Genomic DNA, 8,292 nt, shown 5'->3' with positions numbered 1-8,292 from the left:
GTGAAGAAATATGAACATTAAGGAGCTATTTATAATGAAAGAAGGTTGCCTAAGCTTTGGACAAGTGTCCAAGAGTGTTTAAGGATTGGTGTCCTCTTAGATGTCAACACATGAATATATGTGACAAAATTGGGAGATAAGTGTCAACATGGGCAAGATAAGTGTCCATGGGTTTCTTATGGGTTGATTACTGTCCTGTGATGTGTCTTAACAAGAGAGAATGGTGGCAAAAGATGAAGATATGTGGCAAAACATAAAAATTTTGATTTTTTTTGTCATTTTTAGCCCCATAACTTCTAGTTTCAGTGTTTTGATGATTTTTGTCCCTCAATTAAATTTAGTTAGGTTATAGGGGAGGTTTCAAGGTATGTGATACTTAGATTTTGTTTTGGTAATAACGTAAAAATCGTTTAGCTAGTATGTAGGATAATGAAAATATATGTAAAAAGAGGTAGAATTTATTAAGTACGAAAATGATGTAAACTCACAAGCTTGAAAATTTTGCGATGGTTACAATCTCCCCTACTTAAAGAAATTTCATCTCGCAATTTAATTTTAGTAGGTTGTTGGTATGGTTGAGAATATTTGGAAGGTTTAAGTGTGAGAATTACGGTTCAGAGGGGTATAAGAGGGTTGAATAACGGAAAAAGGTTGCTTCAAGAGAATTTCTAGATAAAATGATGACCACTCGTGTATGAAACTGATGTGTGTGCCAAAAAAATGTTGAGAAAAAATAGAGGATTGAATTGTTGTAAAAGTTTTGCTAAAGTTATCAATGTATACTTTAGATTTCAAAGATGAGGGCATCGTTTGGTTTTGGGAAGGATGACAAAATTATTGATTAGGAGTATGACAATGATTTAATACTAGTGATAATTCCCGCGAACTTCGCAGATTTAACAAAATAATATATTTTCAAGATATTGACAAAGCACATTATATGTTTATAATGAACATATATAAATTCTTTAAAAGTAATTCTTATGGAATAGTGCTAATACCCGCGAACTTCGCGGATTTAACAAAATTATATGCTTTCGAGGTATTGACAAAACACATTATACGTTTATGATGATTATAACGAAATCCCCGAAAGAAATTATTATGGAACTCACAGGTTCATAAAGTAAATAAAACAACCAACGTGCTAATGATATAAATAAAACGAAAAGATCAATAAATGATCAACTAACTTATAAAGACGTTTACGTTTACCAGAAAAATTTTTGCATTACAACATCATTGTAAATGCTTACATAAAAATGTCGATACATCACTTAATCTTTCTTGGATGGTCTCTGGTGCACCTTGAAATACATAAACAAATTGTATGAGTTAAGCCTAAATGGTTGTAGAAAATGGGAGGTATATATGTGTATACTAATATATAGTATGGTGGTGTGGAATGGATAGAAATTATGGGTCAAGGGCCAAACAACCTTCTGGCCGAACATATCAAGAGTACTTTGTCCATTTTTCAACCAAAGTCACAGTTCCTTCAAAATGACCTTTACAAATTGATATACATGATGTTTTGAAGTTAAAATATGTAACTGGAATGTGAATCACATAAATAGATCTTTCAGTACCAGCTTTCTTAATCCCTGATGAATCAAAAGACAACAAAGAATCATCTATTTATGGACACCAGCAACCTGTACTTGCAGCCTTGTCTGTAAAATCATAAATACACTAAAAAAGGAATCATTACCGTGGTTTTGACTCCTGAACACCAACATGAAACTAAAAAACTGAACATACACATATAATCTTGCAGGTTAATAATCAAACTTGAAGCTAAATAATAGTTTGAAATCCAGGAAGCTGTATAGTTGAGATGATTTTTAGTTTCTATATCCTATTCAAGAAATGGTTTTGTTTTTGAACTCTTAAAAACACCTTATACATGGATTGATGTATTGCAAAATACATCTCTTATTCGTGTACAGTTTGTATAGATTTCATTTATTTTTAGTTCTGATTTCGTTAGAATGCGCATACTTTGATGAAATCTTGTGTTTCCAGGTCAATTGTGCTGAAAATATCGAAAAAATGAAGTTTTAGATGCTGGGAAACAAGTTGAAAAAGAGTTAGAATTATTTCAGAGTTTTTGGGATGTGCAAGCTGGAAAAAGGACGCACAAGTCTGTGAAAAATATGTTGTGGCGTCGCGCCACAGCTACACACCATTACCGTCGCGCCCCGCCAACAATCAATGAACAACTTCTGGAATATTATATGGTCACACCACGCGACCTCGAAGGGTCTTACCCGTCGCGCGACGCGACGGGGGTATTTGACAGCAAATCTTCGTTAATTATTAGGGTTTACTGTATAAACTCAAGAAATCATTATCTAAACCCTAACTACGAATTAAGAGCACTATAGGCGATTTGGAGAGCATTCTAAGAGCTGATTTGAAGGTTTCGAAGCATACGAATCAGTGGTACGAGTTCGGGACGAAGAATTGAAGACTTTCTCGTGTTTTCCAATTCCTTGTTTATAGATTTTCTTTCGAAACTTGTTATCATGAATTCTTGTTTAGACATCTTTGATTTGTTTTCTTTACTTGACATGCTTGGCTAAACTTCTACGCCACCTAGACTTCGATGAATGGATTGATATGAAGTTTTAACCTTTTTCGTTAATTGCATGAATTTTATGGATTAATTGTGTTTAGTAAACAGTTTGGTTTATTGATTTGATGTGTATGCGCACTTAGATCTAGTTTCTTGTTATGATTCTTGGTGACGGTCTTTATCACATAATAGAGTCATGCTAGGGTTTTAGATTTTGGTGAGTGTCTATATCACATAATAAATCTTAACTCTTTAGGGTGAAATTGCGCTAATAATCCCTAGAAATAATTATTAGTGAAATTACTAGTCCTTATAGCTGGAAGGTGCGAGGCTATTGATAGGTCTTACCCGGTGAATTGCTTTAGACAGTCCTTGGAAAAGGTCATGCCTTAGTTTCCCCGTCGATTTATTAGTCTATCAAGTCAGGTTAATAGATTCAAACTACCCTAGATCTATGATTGGAAAAGAGTAGGTCAACATGAGGGTACTTACACAATAATTAGACAATTGGAAAGACGTCTAATAGCCGGTAGGATTAACAGCCTAGGTAGCGCCATAAGTTTCACCTCGAGAAGGGTTGAGAGGCTTAGTTGGTGTCTTAATAGGTTTAGTACTATAAGATCCCGGTTCCATAAATCATGCAGTTAACTTAATCGGTAATTCTTTAAAATCAATCCAGGATTCTAGTCTAGGTGGTCTCGTTCATCATATAAGAAAAGCCTTTGCCTTATTTCGTATTAGTCTAGTTTTTAGCTTAATATTTAGTTTAAATAGATTTCCTTAGATTTTCCGTAACCCCCCCCCCACACACACACAATTAAACAGTTTTAGTCGTGTATGTCAGCGTCTGTTAGAGTCTAGTTTACGTGATAAATAAAGTCTCGCGGTTCGATATCCGGACTTCCTTAGGTCATACTACAGTGATCGGTACACTTGCCGATTGTGTGGTTTAGGTTGAGTCTAGAATTAAAGCTTTTTGTGTCTAGCTTAGAGAGTCTAATTTAGTTAATTTTTATAGTCTGTTTAGCACACATCATGGGCTAAAACCAATAAAAGTTATTAAAGTAAAATCTTTAAAAGAAGACCAGTATTCCTAAAATTACCTAACTCTAGACACCTCTTACATCCTTCGGTAGGTTCTGTTGTGAGTCTGTATCCAAACATTCATCGGAAGTTGATCAATAGTCTTGAACGAAGTATGCACAAGTTTGCTCGTGAACTCATAATAACCAAACAAACACTTTATGAAAAAAGATTAATGATAAAATATAGTCTAGTCACTTATAACCTATATACGTAATTGTTTATAAAAATAATTCAACTTTATCATTAGTCTAGAACCAAGTATGCGCAAGTTTATCATGGTTAGGCATAACCTTTAGGAAAATCGGATATATTTATCACAACTGAAAAAATAATCTTAATAGCACCTAAGCATGGATATTCGAAACAATGATAAGGCTCAAGACCTGAATAGTTAACAGAGAGTGCACACATATCATGGTTACACAAGAACTGGTTGCCATGTAATAGCGAGTTCTATCACATGACCGTCACGGTTGCATCACCAAGACATACATGCTGATACCTCTCGTCTATAAGGTGCATCATCATAGCCTTAAAGAAAAGCAAGGGTATTCATCACAGTAAAATAATACAAAGAAAAAGCTACACATATTAGCAACCAAGCTACTATTTGTGGGTTGTTTTAACGATGTTGCAGATTGATCGACAACGCATCGACAATGGCAACACATTGACCGGTTGCGATGTAACACCCCGTGTTTCGAAAGTCAAAGTCAAGATTGAAGACAAAGGAAGAAAAGATTGCTAATTGCGATCTGTCTCTCCTTGCTCAATTCCTGTTTTGACTTCTTTGACTCGTAGATTAGTCTATTTTATTTTCACTTTAGTTGTATTATGTGGAGTATCTATTAATAATCGCATGGTAATCGCTATTTATCGCATATGTTATCGCGTTATCGCTATCACAATCGCACTCGCAACTCGACTTTACGCATTTTGGTTATTGTTATACGTGTGTGTGTGTGCTTTATGTGTTACTTGTGCATGTTTAATTTATGTTATGTGTGGTAATCAATCGAAACGCAATCGAACTCAATCGCAATCGAAACGGTATGATAATTAGTGGAGAAGAGATAGTGCAAGATATGAGTAGTTGGGATTAAAAGTAATTTAACTAGGAAACTTTAACGCATCGCAATACTCGCAATCGAAATCGAAACGACAAAACTCGTCGCACCGAACTCTCGAATCAAGCGACTGATCGATCAGGCGACTAGCCGATCGACCAGCCGTTCAATCGAACTGCCGTCCGATCGGATTGGCTGTCCGATCGAGCTGCCTAACCGATCGACCAACCCTTTCCTCTTTAGGTAACCCTATAAATACCCCTTGTCACTTTCATACTTTCTACTTTTGGCAACTGACGTCCGACCAGCTCATTCTTCCCACTTTTCTTCAGATTTCTCTCGATTCCGGTAAGATCTCGTCCTAAATCTTGTACTTCCTTAATCTACACGCACTCCTACATCTTTCTACCTTTTGAATCATAACTTTTAACCGTGAAATCATCAAGATTCAAGGTATTCTAGGATGACGTCATCATGTGTTCTTGAAGAACTTCATGTTTTGGCCTCAATCCACCAAGAATAACTTGGATCTAACCGATTTCCACATAAACAAACAAAGATCTTTCATAGATCTAAACATATTCACAAGAAAAAGGATTGAAAGATGGTTTTTCAAACTTTCTTTCAACTCTTTTACACTCGATGCCTTCAAAACCGATAGAAACGGAGCTTGTGCCGACTTACTACCTATTCTTGTGGTTGTGCGGTTCAAGATTTGGATTCTACCCACGAGGTTTACCGATTTCGTGTTAAACATGGAACACCGTCACGAATAGTTAACTGACCGGATTTGGGTGGTTCATGTCCGATCGGGAGAACCAAGTATTGACGAGGTCTCTGTTGTTTGGCACAATATCACATCATCTCGATAAAACGACAAGCAATCAAAACAATCAAGTGTAAGACGAACAGGTCGACCAGGACGGAGTGCCGTCCAATTGAACTGCTGTCCGATCGAACATCCAATCCGAACGACTGGCCAATCCGAACGACTTGCACCTTGGGTCCCACACTTAACCATTTTTGCCAACATTTGAAGTCTGAGTGTTGAGCGAATTGTTGTCCGATCGGACTACCGTCCGATCGAACTGCCATTCGAATCATGAGACATTTGAACTTCCACACTTAAACAAATTTTCAATATGTTCAATGCACAAAGGATGCCACCCGATCGAACAACCGTCCGATCGAGTGATAACCTGTTGTGCACTTGTTCTCGTTAAAGTGTCCAACCAATCGGGTTGTCGTCCGATCGAACGGTCGTTCGATCGACCGACCTGAAAAGTAGAGATACTTCAGTGTTTTCAAAATGCTACAACAAAAACTTCAAAAGTCAAGCCATCATACACAAACACATCTTTCCCAAAGGAAGTAACAATCCACTCGAACGGCCATCCGACCGGACAGTCGTCCAAACGGATTGTCACTCGTACGATCAGCTGTCCGATCGGACTACCATCCGGTCGACCAGCTGTTCGACCCATCAACACTTGTTTCATTTTACGCGTCGCTTATCGTTATGGTATTCAATCTGATCAGGCTAACCCTACTCTCTAGCGCTCCCTTCAATCTATCAATCGCTGTGAGTATACTCGGTCCCTTTTTGCTTTACGCACTTTTGGGTGTTACATACGTTACTTATACAAAATCACATCGAACACACTACGCAATACTTTAAACGCTAACCAATATCGCATGTATACGTGACTAAATGAATACTTGTTTATTATGTTTACACATGGAATGATGTCTACCTGCCTTAGCAACGGTAGTACTATTAGTTTGGACTCAGCACCCGTTCACTCGGGGGTTGTTAAGGACAATTACCTACATGGCTCACAGTGGTGAGTATGTATCGCGAACTGCCTTGGGCAGTCAACCCGCAGTCATTGGTATCGATAGGTTCATGTCGATAACTAACATGCCTCATTTCACTCTGTGTACGTGCAGGTTATACGTAACGCTTTCGAACTCTATATGCTATTATCAAACTTGTATGCTCAGCTTTACACTATATGTATTGACTTTTACTAAAACATATGTGACAGGTGTTTAAGTTGCTAGGATGCTTATTTGCACGGTGATGAAATCGAGGCCAGGGAAGGTCTAGAAACCAATAAACAATTGTCTGTAATAAAAATTTGAGTTGTCGGAACAGAACAATTTGACTAGATCTTTCTGTAATAATTGTATTATCATATATGACATGGTATGGGACATGTTGCTTTAAATATCTGGTAAATATATAGTTGTTATGGAAACTTCTGGACAATCTGTTTCGCTCAGTGCCACACCCCGATATTTCCGCCATCGGTTGGGGTGTGACATGCGATGTAAAAGGCAACCCACTCACATCACCATCACAGTTGTGTTGCCAAGGACCAAATCACAAACATAATTCCACGGATCTCGATTCAGTTTAGGTCCTGGTTCTAAACTTAAAGCAGAGCTATATTGAAGTAACTGAAAGACTCGGCCTTCAAATATTAAATTATGCAAGTTTAGCGGTATATCTAAAATTTCTAATAATTAAATAGGTGATTAAAATAAAAAAAAGCACGGGGTGCCATTATAAAACATCTTGCTTACATCTCATACCTAAATTTTAATTAAATTACAGAAAATTGAAGAAAATGTCAACCAATTACACAAACCAACTGTTATAACTAATAAATCCAATTCGAATTCATACGAAACAAAGACTCAAAGAATTGATATTGTAATAGCTTATTCCCCATAACAGATTTTTAAATTTTACCTCTGAACCAAGAAAACACATAGGTTTTGCCCTAGTTTGAAGTTTATAGTTCTCATATTATTTTGACCTAATTTGAAGTTTATATTTTCTCATATTACGAAAGTGGGTGAAGATTTGAAAGAAAATAGAAGCACATAAATAGAAGATAACTAACCTCAGAATTGAACAAAATCAAATCTAGAAGAACCATTTTACCATCGTCTTCTCAGCCCATCCCGTTTTTTAGATCTGAACCATTTATGCTTCGTAAATCCAGATGAACCATTTTACCATCGTCTTCTCAGGCCATCCCAGTTATTTAGATTTGAACCATTTATTCTTGTCATTCTAACAATCATACTTCGTAAAATATAACCATAAAAAATAAAGAATCGGTTAGTACCTTGTTGATGAAGCCATTAGATCACCTTTGAAGATTTGTGCTGGAAGACGAAAAAACCCTAGAAAAGAAACAGATCCAAATCTGTAAAAATTATTCAAAATCAAAAATCAAAGTTATAAAATATACAAATCCGGATCGTACCTGATGTATTGACGATGTTATAGGGATACGAATTAGGAATCCAATGAGAATGATGAGAGGAAACAGTCCGGATGATAATATCAAACGATTCACAAATCAAAACCAGAAAAAATCAAGATCAACCATCACAAATCATATGTCGGGTCTACAAAATACACATAAGAACACCTTATCATATCAAACAATTGAGATTCGAAGATTATTTTGAAGATCTTGAGGAGCGGCGGAGAAGAAAGAGAGAGAATATGCAGAAACCCTAATGCGATGTTGAAAATGGGGA

This window comes from Helianthus annuus, chromosome 15, assembly GCF_002127325.2.
Source record: "Helianthus annuus cultivar XRQ/B chromosome 15, HanXRQr2.0-SUNRISE, whole genome shotgun sequence".
Classification (NCBI taxonomy): Eukaryota; Viridiplantae; Streptophyta; class Magnoliopsida; order Asterales; family Asteraceae; genus Helianthus; species Helianthus annuus.
This window is presented reverse-complemented; position numbering follows the sequence as displayed.